Source organism: Neovison vison, chromosome 7 (genome assembly GCF_020171115.1).
Source record: "Neovison vison isolate M4711 chromosome 7, ASM_NN_V1, whole genome shotgun sequence".
In the NCBI taxonomy this organism is placed as follows: domain Eukaryota; kingdom Metazoa; phylum Chordata; class Mammalia; order Carnivora; family Mustelidae; genus Neogale; species Neogale vison.
Window position 1 is genome coordinate 119362138 of NC_058097.1, and position 22031 is coordinate 119384168.

General features: G+C 43.0%; 1 pseudogene; it reads right to left on the bottom strand.

The window, feature by feature from the left end:
• Positions 1–6630: 6630 nt before the first annotated feature.
• LOC122914055 lies at positions 6631–7396 on the bottom strand (annotated as a pseudogene).
• Positions 7397–22031: the final 14635 nt, after the last annotated feature.

Genomic DNA, 22031 nt, shown 5'->3' on the forward strand with positions numbered 1-22031 from the left:
AGGAGGAAATCCTGTTTCCTGAGGGAAGGTATCCTCCTTCCTGTTTGAAGAATGTTTCCCTCTTCTTAGCTCTGTTTTGGTCTGACAATGTTAGCAAATACCTAAGCAGCGGAGTGGTGTGACACATTTTAAAGAACATCGAAGCGGAGTCCAGAAACTCGCCTTGGTCTTAGATCGGAGATCCTCTCCCGGGACCCCATTTTCTATCTGCAAAGTGAGAAAGGTAGATTTAATGTTTTAGGGTGCTTCCAGCTTTAACAGTCCGTGTTTCTAAGCACAGTGACGGTTTACACTTTGGCAGATGATTGTTTGGTTTTAGTTTGGGATTCAGAGAAGAACGGGCTGCTTCTCATGCCTTCCCTGCAGGGCAAGGACATGGGGTAAATAACTTCTTTACAGGCTGATTGTAGACCTGGGGCCCAGGGCAAGGGTGCCCGAGTAGGAAATTGGACAAAGCTTCGGCACTTGATAGAAGGTTCTGGTGGAAGGGGAAGCTAGTCAGAAAAGTCCACTTGACACGATGACCTAGTTGGAGGCCTGGAAGGGACCAGGAGTGTTGATGTCTAAGCCAGAAGTCAGCTGCTTCAAAGTCTTTGTAAACCATCTCAAGACATTTGGCATATTTGGGCTTATTATTTTATTTTTGTTACCCCTTCTGTTTTGTATTGTAGCGACTGCCAGGAAAACCTTTTTAAGGAAAATTCCCACGGGTTGGTCTCTGGGTAAAGGAAAATGGTTTCTCTACTTACAATGCTTCTGACACCAAATGTGTGTGTGTGTGTGTTTCCCACGCCAACCAATTTTCCAACTCTCCAGACACCAATTGAGTGTCCTAGAATTTAAATCATTTCTGATGGTAACTAGCTGGAATTAGAATCAGGTTTAAGGGCTCTGTCCCAAGAGACTGCCTTCACCTCGGACACTAGTCATAAGCAGTGGGTCCCCAGGGTATCCACACGTCTGATGGACATAGCTACAAAACTGAGTTTTCCCACAGTCCCTGGGGAGATTTTTTTAAAAAATATTTTATTTATTTATTTGACAGAGAGAGAGAGAGATCACAAGTAGGCAGAGAGGCAGGTGAGAGAGAGAGAGGGAGAACCTGGGTCTCTGCTGAAAAAAGAGCCCGATGCGGGGTTTGATCCTAGGACCCTAGATCATGACCTGAGCTGAAGGCAGAGGCTTAACTCACTGAGCCACCCAGGTGCCCTAGAAGGTTTGATAATTCGCTGGGTTGGCCCACAAAACATTTACTTATGTTCAGTGTTTTATTATTTAGGATATGATAAAAGATACAGATGAAGAGCCCGGTGAAACAGGGCAAGGTAGGGAAGGGTCCCAGAGTGAAGGAGTTTCTGTCCCTGTGGAGTTGGGCTGTGTCACCCTCCTGGTGTGTTCATCAAAGCAAAAGCTCTCCAAACCCTGTGGTTTAAGGATTTTGGGGAAGGCTTTCTCATATAGGCATTCTCATTTTTAATGCAATTTCCAGTCCGTCTCCTCTCCCTGGGGGATGGGGGTTGGGCTGAAAGTTCTCAGCTAATCACGTGTTTGTCTTTCTGGCAACAAGTCCCCATTCTGAAGCTATCCAGAAGCCCACCCAGAGTCACCTTACTAGGAAAGAACCACTCCTGTCACTCAGGAAACCCAGGCATTTAGGAGCCCTATGTTAGGAACCAAGGTCAAAGACCAAACAGAACAAAAAATGCTGTTTGTTCCCTTATTAGTTAGGAAATTTAAAAGGCTTTAGAAGTTCAGTGTCAGGAACTAGGCGCAGACAAATGTGTATTTCTTATGTTGTAGGAGCTTAACAAATAAAAGAGGAAGGAGAGTAGTCTGAGTCCCACCCTGCAGCCAGTTGGGCGGTCCTTGAGAGCCAAATTAGGTAAGGGGACAGCATTTCACACTGGAAGCATCTGGAGCAGACCACTCTGCCTGGATTTTCAGGCTTTCTGGAGAAAGAAGGAGTGGTTTCCTAACCTTCTTGGCCTTTGGAGAGAGGCAGGAACCATTTGCTTTGTCATCCATCCTCAGGAGAGGAATGCTTTCTTGCCCAAGTGGAGAAATAACCTCCATAATTGCAAAAAGGTCTTGACTCCCTGGGCCTCACTCCCCTTGCCCAATGAGCCCTGGCTGGTCCCCAGCAGGCTGAGCTGGCACGCCAAGGGCAGCGCGTGTGACCCTGAGAGTCTTTCCGTGACTTCTTGGCTTGCAGCCATCACTGTTGAGTGAGTCAGCCCCGAAGACCGCTGTCCAAGCAACAAATCGCAGAAAAGCAGAAGGTCTCTTTTCAGCCTCTCCAGACACCGCCACATCACTCCTAGTGATGGGGATTGCAGTGACATGTTGCCTGCTCCCCATTGTGTGCAGAAGGTTTGGGCAGTGGGGCAGACCCCTCGCTCCCCCAGAAACTCTGCGCTCACTCTTTCTCTCCCACTCCAGCACTTTCTGCCCTGCCCCCTTCATGCTCTACTGGGAAGCCCTTTCTTTGTTTTGTTCTCCTGTGCTCATGGTGGTCAGTAATGTAAATCACATTCCAAGCATTGGCCAGAATGTTGTTGAGGGAGATAAGAGTTCCTGGCTTCCAGAGGCATTCCAAAGAAGAAACAGAACTATTTGTTCCCAAAGGAGAGCTATTTTGGCAGAAAGGGCAAGATAGAGAGGAAGACAGAGGGAATCTCCTCACGAAGAATTGGATTTGGGAAAACGGTGAAAATATGGTCACGTGAGTAGTTGGAGGTTGAAATTTCAGTTGCATCCCTAAGTTGTTACAAACAGTCTCCTACCTACCCCCTTCTCCTGCCCCATCTGGGCCACAGTCTTAGACTGTACACACAATAGTTTAAGCCACTGTGTCTGGGACTTCTGACCAACTGTCCAGATAACCTTGTGGGACTAGGGGTTCTACTGTCAGCAGAGAACACCTCTCACCTCCATCATGGGTGATCTGGCAGGTACTCATGTTGTGGTGTTGGTGTTGAGGATTTTGAGGAAAGAGCCTTTGAGAAGCCTAAGGAGATGTACTCAGGAAGATGACATGCCTCTTCAAGAACCCTTTATGGACTGGGTCTGCAATGCCAAGGGAGTCTGGTCCTGAGACAGATGGCAGAGCCCGTCTTCTCTGGAACTATGAGGACCCTTTCTCTGTGCAGGCACTGTTGGAGCCTACAAACACCTTTGGCCTTTGTAACCATCTAAGGGTAGACCAATCCAGCCTTACAGATGCTGAAATCTGGCTTTCAAAACATGAAGTACCCTGTGCAAAGCCAGCCTAGTGAGTAGGAGCCAGGATGCAAGAGTGTGTTTGTTTCCTTCCAGAACCAGACTCTTTCACTCTGCTGGACTCTTGGAGGCCTTGCCAGCCCCTCTTACAGCAGAGAGACAATCAACTGTTTCTTTTGCTCCAAAAGATTTCTTCAAATGACCTAGGAGCATGTTCTTGAGGCAAGATTTTATGGTTTCTAAAGGACCTCTTAACCCAAACTTGCCCTGATCCCCATCAGCTCTTAATAGGAAGCCTATTCACTTGATTGCTTATTTGGTATGCTTCCTAGTGGGCCGTCTTCTGAGGTTTTTAGGGCCGATGTTTGGCTCTTGAAAGCACCTTGCCATCAAATGAGCCCAGAGTTCAAAGAAGCCCCAGAAACCTCCAATGGTTTGAACTATTTAGAGTGTCAAGGAGGCAGAAAGGAATGACGAGGAGTAAAACTGGAGTCCAGGAATCCATGTTGCTCTTCATTTTCCCTGGAAACCTCCAGAAGTCTTTCTGTTTCCTCCCTTCACTTCCTTAAAATGCTTATTAAGTATTTAAAACAAACAGAAGGAACAAAGAATAAGAAAATGAACCCAAGTGGTGCCTGGGTGGCTCAGTCGGTTAAGCTGCTGCCTTCAGCTCAGGTCATGATCCCAGAACCCTGTGATCGAGACCTGCATCAGGCTTCTTGCTTGTCAGGGAGCCTGCTTCTCTCTCTGCCTCTGCCTGCCATTCTGTCTACTGGTGTGTGCGCTCTCTCTCTCTGACAAATACATACATAAATAAAATCTTAAAAAAAAAAAAAAAGAAAATGAAACCCAGGTGCTAATCACTCAGTTCGAGAGCTAGAACATCACCGATACAGCTGAAGCTCCCAGAGGATGCCTGCCCTTCATGCCCCTCCCTTCTCTGCCAGAGTTAACCGTTATCTTGAATTTGGTGTTTATTATCCCCAGCCATTCCGTCATCCATTCACTGTGTATATCTGCATCCCTAAACAATGCACAGTTTGCTTTGCATGCTTTTCGACTGTACATGCAGGGTAGCACCTTCAACAATTCACTCTCTCTGCTTAAGATGGTCTGTGGGAGGGGTGCCTGGGTGGCTCACTCGGTTAAGCCTCTGCCTTCGGCTTAGGTCATGATCTCAGGGTCCTGGGATCGAGCCCCGCATCTGGTTCTCTGCTCAGCAGGGAGCTTGCTTCCCTCTCTCTCTCTCTGCCTGCCTCTCTGCCTCCTTGTGATCTCTGCCTGTCAAAAAAATAAATAAAATCTAAAAGAAAAAAAAAAAAGATGGTCTGTGAGAGTCATTCATAGAGATACATGTAGCATTACCTTACTTGTTTTTCAGTCTGGTATATTACTTCATTATGTGGCTGTGAATGACAGGCATTTAGGTTTTTTTCAGAATTTGCTAATACAAAAATTCTGCTGTGAAAATTCTTGTCAATGTTTCCCAGTGCATGTAGTATATGAGAGCTTCTGGGTTGGAATTTCTGGGCCATGGGGTATGTTCTTCTTCAACTTTATCATGGGTTATTTCCAAATTAATCTCCCAGGTGGTTTTACCATGCTCAGGGTTTTGCCAATTTGCCTTTCTTTTTTTAGGAGCTACTTCTCCACCAGCTGGGGTTGCTTCCTAATTCACCTTACTATTGGGTAGGATTTGCATTTTCTAGTCCTCCACCGCCACCCCCGTCGCAATTATCAGCTAAGATTCCAGCAGGAAGTAGATGGAACACTCCAGTTAGGATGATCTGAGGAGACAGTAGAATAGAGAAAGGTCTGTGTGTGGGATGGAAACCCAAAGAGTTAGTGTAGAACCCCAGGCTAGTAACTGTGGGGCTCAGTTTCCACACTGGCCTTGAAGGGTGAAGGGAGCAATGGTTTTGAGGACCAGAGTTAGAAAAGTTTGTGCAGATGGGGCTGCCCAACAGGAGCTGAGACTTTTGACTGGAGGACACAGCTTCAGTTGCTTTTATCTGTAAAAGGGGAAATAAGAGTACCTAACTCTTTTTTTAAAAAAAATATTTTATTTATTTATTTGACAGACAGAGATCACAAGTAGGTGGAGAAGCAGGCTGAGAGAGAGAGAGAGAGAGAGAGGAGGAAGCAGGCTCCCTGCTGAGCAGAGAGCCTGATGTGGGGCTCGATCCCAGGACCCTGAGATCGTGACCTGAGCCGAAGGCAGAGGCCTAACCCACTGAGCCACCCAGGCACCCCAAGAGTACCTAACTCTTACAGCTCTTGTGTGAATGTGCTTATTAAATGCCAGCTAGTTATACTCTAAACCGAGAATTAGTTACATTGCATCAATAACTCAAAGAATTTTCGTAGTTCTTTCCCAATCTGTGTTGAAATATAAGTAGGTTAAGGATACTCTTCTCATAGTTGTTTCCTTAATGTTTAAAATAATACACGTGGTATCCCCATTTTTTTTTTTTTGGACTTTTCTGGGACTCTGCCTCCTACCTTTTATCTAGCTCCTCAGGAGTCAGTGTGGTTCTTGCTTCCTGGATGTTGCAGAATGGCTTTTGGGAGATGACTTTCCAAGGTTCTAGAGACTACATTTCTCATTCTTTTCCTAAATTTTTACCATGAATAATATCAGACATATAAAACTTGAAAGAATAGAGTAATAGTTAACCACATATCATCTACTTAGAATCTACCATTATTATTTTACAGTATTTGCAGCAACTCTTTCCTAGAGAGACTTGTTTTTTGGTCAAACCACTTGGAAGTTGCATCTGACACTTCACTCCTAAATACTTTAGCATGCATTTCCTAAGAATAAAGCTAGTCCTTTATTTTATTTTATTTTATTTTTAAAGTTGGCTCCACGCCCAGTTTGAAGCCCAACGTGTGGCTCAACCTCATGACCCTGAGATCAAGACCTGAACTGAAATCAAGAGTCCGACCCTTAACCAACAGAGCCAACCAGGGGCCTGAAAAGACCGTATTTTACATAAGCATGATACCATTATACCTATACCTAATAAATCAACAAACCCATTATAGCACCAGATATCCAGGACATATTCAAATTTCCCCAATTGTCCCGAGAATGTCTTTGTTAGGATCCATCAAGGTTCTCACATTGAATTTCATTCTTTGTTTCCTCACGGTGCCTTTTGAATTGTCCCGTTCTCCTCAGTATTTCTTGTGTGGCTCTCATGTTGCAGCTATTCCACTAGTAGTGAAGCTTTGGATTACTTGGTTTCTCTGACCTTTTCTGGATGGTCTTGAGGACATTTGGGCTTTCTTCCTGCTGTTCTTTCATTTATGAGACGGATTTCAGCTAGCCTTTTTTTTTTTTTTTCCCATTTGAGAGCAGTCCTCTATTAACTGGCCAGATTACAAAAAATCATGGTAGATATCTTAGTTCATTCTTCGAATAAGCCTGTTGATCTTGTCTTCCCTGTTGCTAGCATCTCTACCTTCCACAAAATGGGTGGTCTTTTTCTTCATTCCCCTCATAGAGAAGATAATTTGAAGGGCCATAAAAAGTTATTTGCCTCTTTGAAACGTTTTCCAGCAGTATAGACCCCGTGAATCAGATCCTCCATGCAGATGATGCCATATCTACCAAGAGATTGGGCAATCGATGTGTTATCTGTCAGGCAATTCACTTCTTGCTGATTTTGCCACAACCATGCTTGTAGATCAATTCACTCACCAACTTCATGTTTGGGTACCCCCATGCTATATGTGGTTCCACAATCCTTAACATGTTAACTGGAGCCTTGTTGAGCTTAACAAAGGTGCCATTGAATATTTGACGAAGGCGAAGAAGCTGCAACGCCTTTTGAACCTTTGGGCTCACACCATTGATCCCTCTGATCCTGATGACAAATGACAATGTGGGTTCCGCGGGTACATAGAAGTTGCCAGCTTTCTTGCCATCCTCACCATTCAAATCTCAGTTCTGTACATCTGTCTATATTCCTTGTGGTAATGCTTAGTTTTTCATAGATAAGCTTCCTCCTTGCCTTTCGAAGCATCTTTTGAGCACACTTCTTTCGCAGATCTTCAACTCTGCGAAATTCCTTCGCTTCTTTTTAAGGGTTTCTGGCACAACAGGAACCTTCTTTTTCTTCTCTTCTGGACCCTCCATGGTTCCAGCTGGAAAAAGAGGTTCAGTTAGCCTTTTGTTTCCGTACTCTTCTACTGAATGCCAAGGTCCCTCTGTCCATGATAATAAGTACCCCGTAGACTATGAGGGTGAAATATAGATAAGTTCTTATTCCTATGAAAGGAATTTCATGTGTCTTCAGCTTTAAGTGGGCCACTTAAATTCAGTGATTCAATCGTTTATTCCACAAATACCTGTTTATCTACCAGGTATCTGGCATGAAGAATATCAAGAACATTCTTTTCTCTGCTTCTGTGCTGGGTTCCTTTTCTCTCTCTGGCTGTTCCCTCTCGGTGTCCCTCCCAGGCAAATTTTGCTCCTTTAGCCTTAAAGTGTGGTGCTTCTTGCAGGTCTCTGTTCGGCTCATTTCATCCACTTTCCCTGGGTAAAAACAAGCTTTCACATTGCTTCAGTTATAAACAAGCATATTGATGGCTCCTGAAAAAAAAAATCTACATACTTAAACTTCTCCTGAATCTGTGCACATTTTGAGTCCTCCCTGACGGGGACCCCTACATCTCATCATTCAGTGAGTCACATGATTTGATTCCACCTCCTAATTGTCTTCCTAAATGCCCACTTCCTAAATGTTCCTTTCCACTGCAGCTACCTTACTGTAGGCCAGCCTCATGTCTCACCTGGAGGACATCATTAGACTATCCTTGACAAGTCTGGTCCCAGATTCAACCCTTGTCAGCCCTTCCTCCTAGAATGACTTCTAGGCTTAATAGAAGATGCCCCATTTCATGTTCCTCTGACATCCTCTATGTCCTTCTGACATTGCACAAAGTGTTATCTATCTCTTGGCTTATACTCTAAGGACCTTGAGAGTAGGCCCTAATCGACCTTGCATTTAGTAAGTGCTGGACATACATGTAATAATAATAGCCATCTCTTAGGATAACTATATACAAGTATTATGTTGGGGCTTCACTTGTATCACCTTATTTATTCTTCATCACAGCATTATGAATTATATTAAATTATTGCACCCTTTTGTGTATGAGGAAGCTGAGGGCTAAAGATGTTAAGATCTAGCATGTGTTCTTTCAACTTGTAAGTGGCAGAGTTAGGACACTAAGCTCCATATTTATTGAATGAGATATAGAAGAGGTTCTTGTCCTGAGGTTCTCAAGAGGCTTACATTTTATAGGGGGATGGGCAGGGATAAGCAAATGATTCTGATGCAGTATGGGAAGGGTCTTAATGGGTTATGTGCATATTGATCTATGGGATTATAGAAGAAGAAATTGTGGTAATAATATTCAGTGGCTCTCAGAGGACCTCACAAAGAAAATGGTGTTGGGGTTGGCTCTTGAAGAATGAATAGAATTTGTTAGTAGATAGGAGGGAAGGCATTCCTCACAGTGGGGCCAGCATGTAGGAAAGGGTAGGAATGTTAGGAATGGAGATAGTGTGGTATGGTATGGTTGAACTACAGAATGCAAGGGGCAGAGAGGTGGAAGAGGAGGCTTCAAGGTTGGGCTGGGGTCTCATCATGAAAGGCCTTCTATGCCATGTTAAGGAGTTTGTGCTTTGTTTTCTGGGCAATGGAGAGCCATGGAAGGATTTTAAATCAGATTTTAAAATCAGATTAGATTTTAATTAGCTCACAACTCTGATGAGGTTATAGTAAGCATGGATTGGAATGGGAGGACTGTTGGTAGAAAGACCAAGTAAGAGGCCCCTGCAATAATCCAGACTTAATACCATGATAGTCTGGACTAGGGATGAAATGCCTAGGTCCCTCTCTCCATGATAGAGGGAGAGGATAACATAAATTCCAGAAATATGCAGCATCAAGAGCCAGTCTTCATAACCGTGTACAGGGCATGAAGATGAATGAATCAAAGGAAGCTGCAGATTAATGTTTTCCCTCTCAATGGCTTTCTCTCTTTAAAAGGAAGTATAAAATTAGACCATCCCTGAACACATGGATATGACCATGGAACAAAGGGAGAGGAAAGTGGATATTCTTGATCTCGTCTTTGGATTATGTTTCTAAAATTCAGTACTGCCAGGATTGGAAGGGATGGGATGACTGATACTTTTCTTTTTCCTGTTGCTCCTCACTTCCTACCATACCTCCTTACTGACTGCCTTAGTTTCTGGCAAAACAACAGCCTACCTCTAACCTTATTATGTTGTGGTAACCTTGGTACCAAGAAAACATACAAGGAGACATACAAGATTGAAAGGAAAAGGACAGAGTGATCAGAGGAAAAGACAGAGATAGCCCCCATACATTAGTGTGCAAGCAACTGTATGGTATTTCAAATGTATTTAAACATAGGTCATATAAACTGATTTATTTTTTAATATACCCCCTGTATCTTTCAATTAAGCATACATTGTGCATAATATATTTTAATACACGTTTCTCAGGATGGGAATAGCAGAACCATATGTTAACAGAGTTATATTAACTCTAGGGACAATTCCACTGGTTACAAGATATTATGGCTCCATATGTTATCCATAAAGAATCCTGTGGCTTTAATGTGTAACACACTCTATTTTGGATTGGCAAGTGGATTGGAGTCAGGCTGAGAAAAATGTGGATTTTCTGAATGAGAAGTTTTATGTACTGTCTCTGGGTAAGAAAGCATTCTTAAAGTAACCTGGGTAAATCTCTTGGCTGCCTAATTTCTACCTGAAATGGAAATTGCATTGGTTAGGCCACTCCTATTCTTTCCACACCATCCTGGGAAAGTTTGACATGTACAAATTGCCTTCGAGATAATTAGATAGATGCCCAATTGCTTAGTGAGAAAGTCTGTCCTATTCCACGAGGCCAGGGCACGATGTCTTAGTAAGTCACTTTGTTCTTGTTTCTTCAAAAGCCACCTTTTTATATATGGAAAATCATGGCTGTGGGAGTCAGGGAGACCTAAATTTTTGCCTTGATTCTGCTAAAACTGGGCTCAGTGACCTTCTACAAGTGATTTGTCTTTTCTCGGTGTCCCATTTTTTTCACTTGTTAGATGAGGTATTAATAGGATTTGATCGTTAATGGCATGGTTCATTTCAAGCCCTAAGACTCATCAATCCCATAGATTGAAAAAGCTAGTTCCAGGGGAGTTTTCCAAAGGTTTTTGCCCATCATTTCTTCTGAAACAAAAGGAAATGTATCTTCTGGCTTTATACTTTGGAAATTTCCATGATCCTTCACTCCTTTTGGACCCTTCCCACCCAAAACATGCCTACCTGCTTTTCTATCAGTAGGCAGCCTTTGAAAGGAGTATAAATATTTGAGAAATCTCAGTACAGAGGCTTGTTATTGCCTTTGTGGTTTCCCTAGTCTTTCTTGACTTTGAAAGTAGTTTTGGATGTCAGGGGACAGGAAAAATGGTACTGAAATATTTCTATTTCTTTCCTGTAATTATCCTGCCCATGTTTAGACACCCAACTCTGTTTTGAACCCTGCACTGCCGCCCAGTGGGTAGCTCTCATTATTGCATTCTCTTCCTACTGGGCCTTGGGGAAAGAAATCTGGATACCTTTTGGAAGGTGGGTAAAAATAAGGCTGCTGTGGCTAATCATGGAGGGTTTTCTACATCCCACCCTAGTACTGTTAAGTCCTTAAATGTTGTGGATGTTATGTGTGTTTATAGATTATGAGTATTTTCATGTTATATGTTGGCTTATTTTCAGAGTGACTTGATGAAGTGGGTTCCATTATTATTCCCATTTTGCAGGTTAGAAAACCAACGTTGGTAAGTGACAACCAGCTTGGTAGGTTATAGGCCTAGAAACAGTGAGAATCATTCTTCCTGGGCTTCTGATTGCATAGAAATTCTCAATAATGAAGTTTCTGTCTCACCTGCTTCCCAAGCATCAGAGGAGAATGGACTAATCACTGGACAGTGTTTTCAGTTCAGTCCAATATCTTTGTACTACAGTGTGTGCTTGGAGCTGTGGTGTATAAGAAAGAAGCTCGAGGAAGGGTCCTTACCCTTAAAGGGCCTATCTTTCAGTGCAGGGGGGTTACGTATACATTTAGGAAATAAATAAATAGTGCAGAGTAGTCCAGAAAGTTTTGTAGAAGAGGAGGAGTTGAGATGGACGAGGAGGGCACAGGCTGAATGTGGAGGCTGAGGATAGCTGGAGATAGTGAGTGTGGGTGGCTTGGAAGGTGGTCTTCTTTAGTAGGCACCATGTCCTTCCTATTCTGTTTCTCCTCCTCTTCTTTTCTCAATATTAATAATTTTTTCACTTGATTCCAGGCATATTGAATATGGAATATGAAATGGAATATGGAATGCAAGACAGAGCTCAGACTCTAATGGAGAGACTGTAAAATTAACCTGAGAATAGGTACCAGGCAGGGAGAACTTCACCGCCTTCAGGGTGATGAAGAAGCTGGCCTGAAGCAGAGGCACTGTGCCAGAAAGGTGTGGTGGCTAAAAGCAGATAAGAACCAGACTGTGCAGGGATTTAATTCCTGCCCAGAAAGTTGGGGATTTATGCCAAGCTATAGCAATGGTGAATACGGTTTCTAAACAGGGGAAATCATATGGGATTGACTTTTTTTTTTTTAAGTAAGAGAAAGAGGAGAAGATAGAAGGAAATGAGTGAACTCTTTGAAACCAACTATGGAGAATTCTCCAACACCACCACTGCCTTTCTCTACCCACAACCATTCCTGGAGGGATTTAGCAAGGGCAACCATATTGGCCATTAGGGTCACGTGGCTTCCCAGATGGTTTAATGTGGTTTTTGTAAGTTTAAGAATGAAGAGATGAAGAGACCCAAATAGAAGCTAGAGATAGAACGGGCTGTTTGTCTTCTATAAGGTTGAGTGGTTTTGTCATTTTCTGAAGCTAAACATGTGACTGGCTCTTTTTTCTTTACTTTTTTAGCTCTCTCTCTATGATAAAGGTCAAAAATTCAAAAAATGAAACAGGCGGCAGGGAAGGGAGAGCAGGAAGCCAATTTAGTACAGAAAAAGAAATAAGAGGAGTTAACAAACTACATGCATGCAAAACTCAAAACCTCCACGCAATATGTACTGACTTATAAAATATGCTTCTTATTTGATATAGGAACTCTTTTTTGTTGAATTTAACCTATAGAAATACACATGGATCAGTGCACAAGAGTATATGTAGATGTGTTAATTACAGCACTATTTGTAATTGAAAAGGAAAAAAGAGGAAAGAAAAGAAGGAAGGAAGGGAGGGAGAGAAAGAGGAACGAAGAAAGAGAGGTCGGCAGGCAAGCAGGCCTTAAGTGTCTATCAAAAAAGGAACTATTTAAGTCAATTATGATAAGTTTATAAAATGGAACTCTGATCATGGGGCACCTGGGTGGCACAGTTGGGCGTCCCGCTCTTGGTATTGACTCAGGTTGTAATCTCAGAGTTGTGAGCTGGAGCTGCACATTAGGCTCTGTGTTCAGCTTGGAGTCTGCTTGGGATTCTCTCTCCTTCTGCTGCTCCCCCAACTCAAATAAATAAATAAGTAAATAAATCTTTCTTAAAAAGTGAATTCTACGTGGCAGTTTTTAACTGTGGTAAAACTATGTACTAGTTTGCTAGAGCTGCCTTAACAAATACTACAGACTGAGTGTCTTAAGAAATTTTCTCACAGTTTTGGAGGCTAAAAGTTTAAGATCAAGGAGTTGGAAGGTTTGGTTTCTTCTGAGGCTTCTCTCCAGGGCTTACAGCTGTTTCTCCCTGTGTCTTCACAAGGTCCTCCCTTTGTACAAGTCTGTGCCCTATTCTCTTCTTTTCATTAGGACACCTGGCATATTGGACTAGGGACCCTAATGACCACATTTTAATTTAATCACTCTCATCTCTAAATACAGCCCTATTCCGAGGTACTGGGGGCTAAGACTTCAACATATGAATTTTGGGGGAAACAATTCAAATAATATATATTCTCATATGGAAAAGCCTCTAGTATTGTTAAAAGTAAAAAACTGAAGATCAGTTTAGTCAGTATGATTCCATTTTGAAAACATAATATGTATGTAATGTATATGTACACATGTATACCAAAAAACATTTAGAAGAGTATTCATCATATGTTTAACTGGATATTTGTGAGAAAGAGGTAGACATTGTGGGAAAGGGGATGTGGCTTCTCAGGAATGGATTATGGGAGAATTTTTTCCCATTTATTATTGGTTGAATTTCATTTTTAATTTGTTTTATTTTTGGTATTAGCTTAGATATAAAGAACATGCACTCTAGAGTCAGATGGTTTGATTCATGATTTGAATACAGGGCTCAAATTCTGGCTTTGCTCCTTTGTAACTGCTTCTCTACATCTTCACAGCGTCATTTGTAAAGGGGAAAATAGTAAGATTTTTATGACAGCCACATTCAATAATGAATATGAAACATTAGTCACAGTATTTGGCATCTATTAAGACCAATAAATATTGGCTATTTTTATTATTCTGGTAAAAAAAAAAAGCTCTCATTTGAAACTTGGAGTAAAGAGGTGCGTTCTTAATCCCAAAGTGTTGTTAATTGATTCTGGTTCAAATGAACAAATAATTTTAGGGTCTACTATGTATACAAGGTGTCATGCTAAACTCTGCAGATGAACAAAGGTCCTTAGGTCAATGCCTGCCTGTAGTAACCTAACAATAGGCAGACATGGCTTCATTTGCAAAACAACCCTACAACACAGGAGTCTTGTGACTGCCTAAGGAGGGAATACCTAGAAAACACTTAGTAAGAATTCAGTTATGTGACAACAATTCTTGTTATTTTTTTAACCTCTCTTTAGTAACAAAATCTATTTAGGAAAGTAAGTTTAGAAGGCAGCTCAGGAAGAATAAAATCAGGGAAAATTACCTAAGAGAAGTGCCACTAAGTCATGCATATTTCAGTTCATTCTGGACATCTTGAGAATTAGCAATACCTATGATAGCTGGGTGTCATCTCCCCAACACTGGGCAGTGGCAGGGGAGGTAGAGTGAGGAGGGGGGATCTGACAAATTTTCTTTTCAATATTCCTTTTTGGTCATCAAGATCTTCTTTGAATATAGCTGTACCATGGAGATAAATTATAGTTTCTTAGGTCATTGTCCCAACCTATCAGATTGGCTTTTGGCACTTTCTCTGCAGAGAATGGATTATTTCTGGTTTCCTGCTAATTCTTGTCCCTTGCCCCAGTTTTGTTGGTCCCCTGTTGGCCAGTCCATGGTCTAGTCCATGTGGTCATTTTCAGTTAGTGGTGACAGTGATGTTCTGGTGCTGGAGCTTTGCTATCTTGGTCTTAAGATGCCCTAGTTCTTGGTACTCAGGGTGTGTGTCCATCCTGACCCCATCTGCTCACTGTAGGCAGCCCGGAGCCCGTTGCCATCAGGCCCCACCATTTAATCCTAAAAGATTGGCTTATCAAGGTCAATTTGGCAAAAAATAAAAATATTTGAGCTAGAAAGGGGGAACAGGTGATTTCTGCTTTTTCCCTGTTCTTTCTTTTGAGGGAACTCATGTGTAATTGGTTTTTTCGTGAGAGAGAAGGATATATGCTTGTAGGCTTTGTGTCAGAAGCTCTGGATTAGCAGTGAATATGGCCTGAGGGTTATATAGCAAGAGGCCCACAGAGCTAAGCTGGGTGGGCTGAGAGACAGGGGCATGTGAGCACTGTTTGTAGGTATAACACTACTCGCAGATGGAAACAAGCCACTGGAAGTTCAGGTGAGTGGCTTGAGGGTGGGAATCACACCTTGGGGGTGGGAAGTGGTTTAAGAGGGCCTCTGGGAAGCCCTGCAACCAGGAGGGATAGAGAGAACTGAGGCACAATGGTCTAGCTCAGGCTCCAGAACCAAGGGTCCAGGTTCAAACCTCAGTTTGAACTTTGTGTGACCTTGGCAATGGTTGCTCTTCCCTGTGCTTTGGCATCCTCATCTGTAAGGATGATGTACGGCAGTACATGCCTGGTGGGTTTGCTGAGCAGACTAAGTGATACAACATACAAGAAACACTTAGAACACTGAGTGCCTGGCTGTTCCTACCGTCACACCAAGAAGGCACAAAGATGTGAATGCAGAGAGCAGTTAGGAGCACTTAGCTATGGGGGAAGGGGAAGTCCTCCTGCTGCCCTCAAGCCACACATGTTCCTTCCTGCCTTTCCCATCTTGTGTTACTCAAACTAATTCTCCATGGACCAACAACTTTTCCAACTTGCCAGGGTTGGGAGGTGGCCCCTCCTTGACCATTAGCCACCAAGGTCCCTTTGGGGGCAGATGTGGTTCTTTCCTTGTTAGATCTGATTGGCTCTGGATCTTCAGGCCCACCAGCCAGAGAAATGTGCCCTCAGTTTCCACCACTGCTGGATCATGGCAGATTCCCCTTTGGCTTGACAGGCCTCTCTCTTAGGAAGAAAAGGGGGGCCAGTGGCCTCTCCAGCTTTCAGCCTGCACAAAGCCCAGCCCTTTTTGGGCTTTCATGTTGGAAATATGAAGTGTGACTTCCCTTGCACAGGGGAGTCTGAGCCAACCCAAGGCTGGACTTATCTCTTTACTCAACATAGTGTTTGTTTTAGAGGAATCAAAGCACTTTCTTTTTCTGCTTTCTTCAAAGGGAGGAAGAGCAAAGCTGGCTGTTGCTTGGGAGCAGGGGTTGCTGAGGTCAGAGGGGTCAGATCTGAACTTCCCTCTTAGCTGCCTGCCCTCTGTTCTTTAGCATGCCCCCCTTTGGGCCAGTCTGTAGGCGGTAGACTGTATCAGAGTACCCAGACTCGGGGCTTGGCATCAGCCTCTGCAAGAGGATGCCGCCCAGGTTCATCTGCTTCTACGATCTTCTCACTCCCAGGTCACAACCGTGTACCACCTGCCCTGCAGAAGCCTCCCCTCTGATCCAGACTCTGTGGCTCGAGGCACCTTCTTTCTGGGCCACTCCTCTAGATTCTGTAGTTACTGCACTTTCGGACGTCTGCAGGTGGAGAGGTCTTGAGTTGACGGAAAGTTTTGCTACCCCTCCTCAGATCTCAGCTCCTTTCCTTTTCTTCTTCCCATCCTACACCACCAGCCCCTAGGGCTAGGGCTATATTCTCCCTCCCCCTCTTCAGGGAGGGCCAAAGCCTCTCTTCTCCCCTAGTATCTGTGGAGGGTCAGAGTTTCTTGTTGTCAGCACTGAGGCAGCTGAGACCAGTTCTCCAAGGCCCAGCCACTGACGGGTACAAACAACTCATCGTTTGAGATGCTTCTTGAAGCACTCAGTCTACAGGGTCCCCAGGTGCCCTCAGCCAGGACTGGGACAAGGCCAGTGTGTGAATTCTGGAGAGCCACTGGGGGCCTCCTGGAGCTGCGGAGTCATAGCAGGGGCAGTGAATAGTTGATGAGCCCGGGGTCCTGCTTTACTACCCATTCAAATCATTTTGTAGCCAGGATCTTGCGGTATAAATTGTAATGCTCTTAAGCTTTTTTTTTTTCTTTTGAAAGGAAAAGATATATATATATTTCAAACACATAAAAGCAGAGAGAATAGAAACCCAGGTACCCCATTACCCAGATTCAAAGAGACCTGGCCATATGGCTATGTCCTCAGCCTCTCACTTCCTTACCTCTCTGTTTGTAACACTTCTCTCTTTAACTTGCAAACAAATGATGACTTTTTAGATGCATCTGGCACATGCCTTTGTGCCACAGTAAACAGGAAACCAATGCTATTATCATGGTTTATTATCATGGCTTATGTTTTACACTTGGGAGACATGATCTGTTTTACTAGAGAGCTAGTCCAATGGCAAATTACTGTCAGAGAGAACGTCTCGACCTTACGCCAAATGGAAAATAGTTGTTTTAGGCAGGCACTTTCCTACACCCAATCAGACAGCATTAAATAATGATGTGACTGGCTAATTTACACAGCTGCTTTGGGCTGGTGGGGGAGGTTAGTTGGGGGCTGGTTCCTTACTAGAGCCCTTGCCGATCCTCTCCTAGAAGCAGGGCCTCTCTGAGTTAGAGGCTGTCCTGCAGCCTTGTGATTCAGGGAGGGGGCAGTTGAAGATGTTACCCACAATGTTATTCATCAGACTTTTAAAAGTAATTACACCATAATTCTTGCAAAAGGCAGCTCCGGGAAAGGGTTTGTCTTTCCTGATATCTGGAATGAACTTTTTTTTTTTTTTTCCCCTGACATTATGAACTAAGAACACTATTGCATTTTGCTTTTTGCCTTGGCTACCAGGAAGCTTAGCACTAAATGTGGAGCCTAATTACAGTGACCTGTGGTCACCTGTGGTTCCAGTTAACTTATCTTCCCCCATTTCCTCTATATGATTTCTGGTTTCTCATTTTTATTGTTATATGCCTTTATAGGCACAGGCGTTTTATTGTATCCAAGTTTCATTTTCGTTACTTTGAAATTAGGAGTGGTAGAGATCAAAAACAAAAGCAAACAATTCAACTGTACCTCCCCACGAACCCTATCCATAGAGTCTTTGTTGTGAGAAGCCCAAGGAGGTTAAGGTTCTAGATCCAGACCACACAATCAGTAAGTGGTAGGGGAGGGATAACCAGACCTTATTTATATGCAGTACATTTACACTTTGTAATCTATGGTTTATACTTTTGAAAGGGTTTCCTCCTATCTTGAGCAAATTATCTCAATTTGTCCTTGATTTATTCTTTCAACAAATACTCGCTGCCCACTTTATCTGTATCATATTACACACTAGAGCTAGATGAATAAGGATACAACAAACATTGTCCTTAGGGAATTTACAGCTTAATAGGGAATATCAGAATGTTCATCTAATTATAACACAAAATAAAGAGTGTGGGAGTGTTTCAGATAAAGTTTATAGGCGTTGAGAGAAGGGAGAAGCTATGTGAAGATGAGTGAGGATAGACGTAGTGTACACAGTTGGCATTCAAGTTGATTCTTGAAGGACAGGGAATGTAGGGCATCTATATGAGAACCTTATCCTTGCTATTATCCCATTTTTAAGGATGAAATCAATGCAGAAAGAAGAAGGCCATTTCTTTGCATCACATGGAAGCGACTACTGTTATAGGCGTCCCACTGCCTCCCTGTATTGAAGCTAGTCCTGTGGCTTGAGGGCAACTGAGGGCTGGATTCCATTTGTTCTGAGTGACAATTATTTAGTTTATGGTAATTACATGCCAGGGCCCAAGCCTTGATATTTGGGGCAGTACTTTTTTTATTTGCAAGGGACAAAACATTACTTTTGAGCTAACTTAGGGTAAAAAGTGGAAATTCATGGAAGCCACTGAAGCGTGGTGGACAATTTAAGGATGGGTTGAAGAAGCAGCTGGGGCTCAGAGACAGCTGGCCCCAGGCCAGGCATGCCACAAGAAGCCACCCTATGTCTGTGTCTGTGGTTCTACAGGGGATTCAGTCTCATTTCCTCTCCCACTCCCATTTCCCACTCCCATAGTTGGTGTTCATTTTTTGAATCTGACGTCAAATTAGCAACTTTGGCACATGGGTGCATGTAAGCCTATAGATGTCTGCCCTTCCTCTGAACTGATACAGAACTTACTCTCTGTCTGCCTCCTTCCAAAGCAATGGTATGTATAAACCACCTTCCCTCCCCAAAGCTTCTCACAGCCTTGAGGGCAAACTGGCTTCACATGGTTCTTTGGATAGGAGAAGGGAAGTGGCATTGGGAACGGGTAGTTTGTAATACCTCCATATGGCATTTTGCATTTCCCTGCCCCCATGGCTTTAGGACGCTGTATGTTGGTTCCATTTCTGGATCTCTCTAGCTCTCCTTCTGTTATTTTTTATTTTTATTTTTTTTTAAAGATTTTATTTATTTATTTACAGACAGAGATCACAAGTAGGTAGGGAGGCAGGCAGAGAGAGGGAGGAAGCAGGCTCCCCGCTGAGCAGAGAGCCCAATGTGGAGCTCGGTCCCAGGACCCTGAGATCATGACCTGAGCTGAACATTGAGCCACCCAGGTGCCCCATCCTTCTGTTATTTTTATTTTTTTTAAAATTTATTTATTTTCAGCATAACAGTATCATTATTTTTTCACCACACCCAGTGCTCCATGCAATCCGTGCCCTCTATAATACCCACCACCTGGTACCCCGACCTCCCATCCCCCCGCCACTTCAAACCCCTCATATTGTTTTTCAGAGTCCATAGTCTCTCATGATTCACCTCCCCTTCCAATTTACCCCAACCCCCTTCTCTCTAACTCCCCATGTCCTCCATGCTTTTTGTTATGCTCCACAAATAAGTGAAACCATATGATAATTGACTCTCTCTGCTTGACTTATTTCACTCAGCATAATCTCTTCCAGTCCCGTCCATGTTGCTACAAAAGTTGGGTATTCATCCTTTCCGATGAAGGCCTAATACTCTATAGTGTATATGGACCACATCTTCCTTATCCATTCGTCCGTTGAAGGGCATCTTGTTTCTTTCCACAGTTTGGCGACCGTGGCCATTGCTGCTATCTGTTATTTTTAATTAATTAATTAATTATTTATTTTTAAAGATTTTATTTATTTGTCAGAGACAGAGAGCGAGCGAGCGAGCACAGGCAGACAAAGAGGAGGGGGAGGCAGAGGGAGAAGCAGGCTCCCTGCCGAGCAAGGAGCCCGATGTGGGCCTCGATCCTAGGACCCTGGGATCATGACCTGAGTCGAAGGCAGCTGCTTAACCAACTGAGCCACCCAGGCGTCCCATATCTGTTATTTTTTAAAGTACGATTTGAATTTTGAAATAACTCTAGATTTACAAACAATTAGAAGAAACTATACAGAGAGAGCCTGTATACTTTTGACTCATGACCCCCAAGGGTAACATTTCACAAAACCAGAGTATAATGTCACAACCAGGGTACTGACAGTAACACAGAGCATTTCTATCAGCACTGTCTTCATGTTGCCCTTTCTGAGCCATGTTGCTCTTTTGTAGTGACTTCCCTCTCACTCCTACACCTACTTTACCCCTGGAAACCACTAATCTGCTTCCCATTTCTGTAGACAGACTGAATCACACAATATGTTACCTTTCAGGTTTCCTTGTTGCATATTTTATTCCCTGCATCAACAGCTTCTTACTTTTCCTTTCTGAGTAGCATTCCATGGTATGGCTGTGCAGTTCAACCTTTACCCACTGAAGGGCATTTGGACTGTTTCAAGCTTTTTGGCTAAAATGTAAAACACTGGGACGCCTGGGTGGCTCAGTTGGTTGGACGACTGCCTTCGGCTCAGGGCGTGATCCTGGAGTCCCGGGATCGAGTCCCACATCAGGCTCCCAGCTCCATGGGGAGTCTGCTTCGCTCTCTGACCTTCTCCTCGCTCGTGCTCTCTCTCACTGTCTCTCTCTCTCAAATAAATAAATAAAATCTTTAAAAAAAAAAAATAAAATGTAAAACACTGCTACAAACATCTGTGTACAGGTTTTTGTGTGACATGGCTTTATTTCTCTCGGTAAATGCTAAGATGGGCAACTGCTAGGTTGTCTAGTAATTGTATTTAGAAAAATTTAGATACACTTAAAAATAGTTTTCTTTGTGTGTCAACTATACTTCAGTAAGAAAAGAAAACCGGGCACATGGGTGGCTCAGTGGGTTAAGCCTCTGCCTTCGGCTCAGGTCATGATCTCAGGGTCCTGGGATTGAGTCCCGCATCTCTGCCAAGCAGAGAGCCTGCTTTCTCCTCTCTCTCTCTGCCTGCCTATCTAACTACTTGTGATCTCTCTCTGTCAAATAAATAAATAAAATCTTAAAAAAAAAGAAAAGAAAACCAAACCCACAAATATTTTTTGCTGTTAATATTTTTGCAACAAGTTATAGCTGTATTTATAATAAATTGGAGAATGTTATTTTTTTAAAAAGAGACTTTTTGAAGAGCAATATTAGGTTTATAGCAAATTTGAGCCAAATGTACAGAGATTTTGCTTATATCCCCAGCTCCCCCCATCAAAATTCCATATCGGAGTGGTACATTTTTTACAATCAATGAATCTACATGAATAGAGCATTATTACCTAAAGTAATAGTTTACCTAAAGTCCATAGTTTACATTATGGTTTGATAACTCATTCTTTTCAATGTTGAATAATATCCAGTGTCTGAATGTACCACAGTATATGTATCCCCCACCTACTGAAGGACATCTTAGTTGCTTCCAAGCTTTGGCAATTATTAATAAAGCTGCTATAAACATCCATCTAGGGGTGCCTGGGTGGCTCAGTGGGTTAAGCCTCTGCCTTCAGCTCAGATCATGATCTCTGGGTCCTGGGATCAAGCCCCACACTGGGCTCTCTGCTCAGCAGGGAGCCTGCTTCCTCCCTCTCTCTCTGCCTGCCTCTCTGCCTACTTGTGATCTCTGTCAAATAAACAAAACCTTTAAAAAAATAAATAAAAATTAAACAAACAAGCAAACAAACAAACAACATCCATCTACAGATTTTTGTGCAGGCCTAGTTTTCAACCTATTTGGTAAATACCACTGAGTGAGATGCTGGTTCATATGGTAAAGTATATTTAATTTTGTAAGAAACTCCCAAATTGTCTTCCAAGGTGGCTGTACAATTTTGCATTCCCAGGCAATGAATGAGAGTTCCTATTGCTCCACATCCTCACCATCACTTGGTGTTGTCTGTGGATTTTGATCATTCTAACAGGTGTATTGTGGTTATGTCATTGTTTTAATTTACATCTCCCTAATGATATATGATGTGCAGCATCTTTCCAT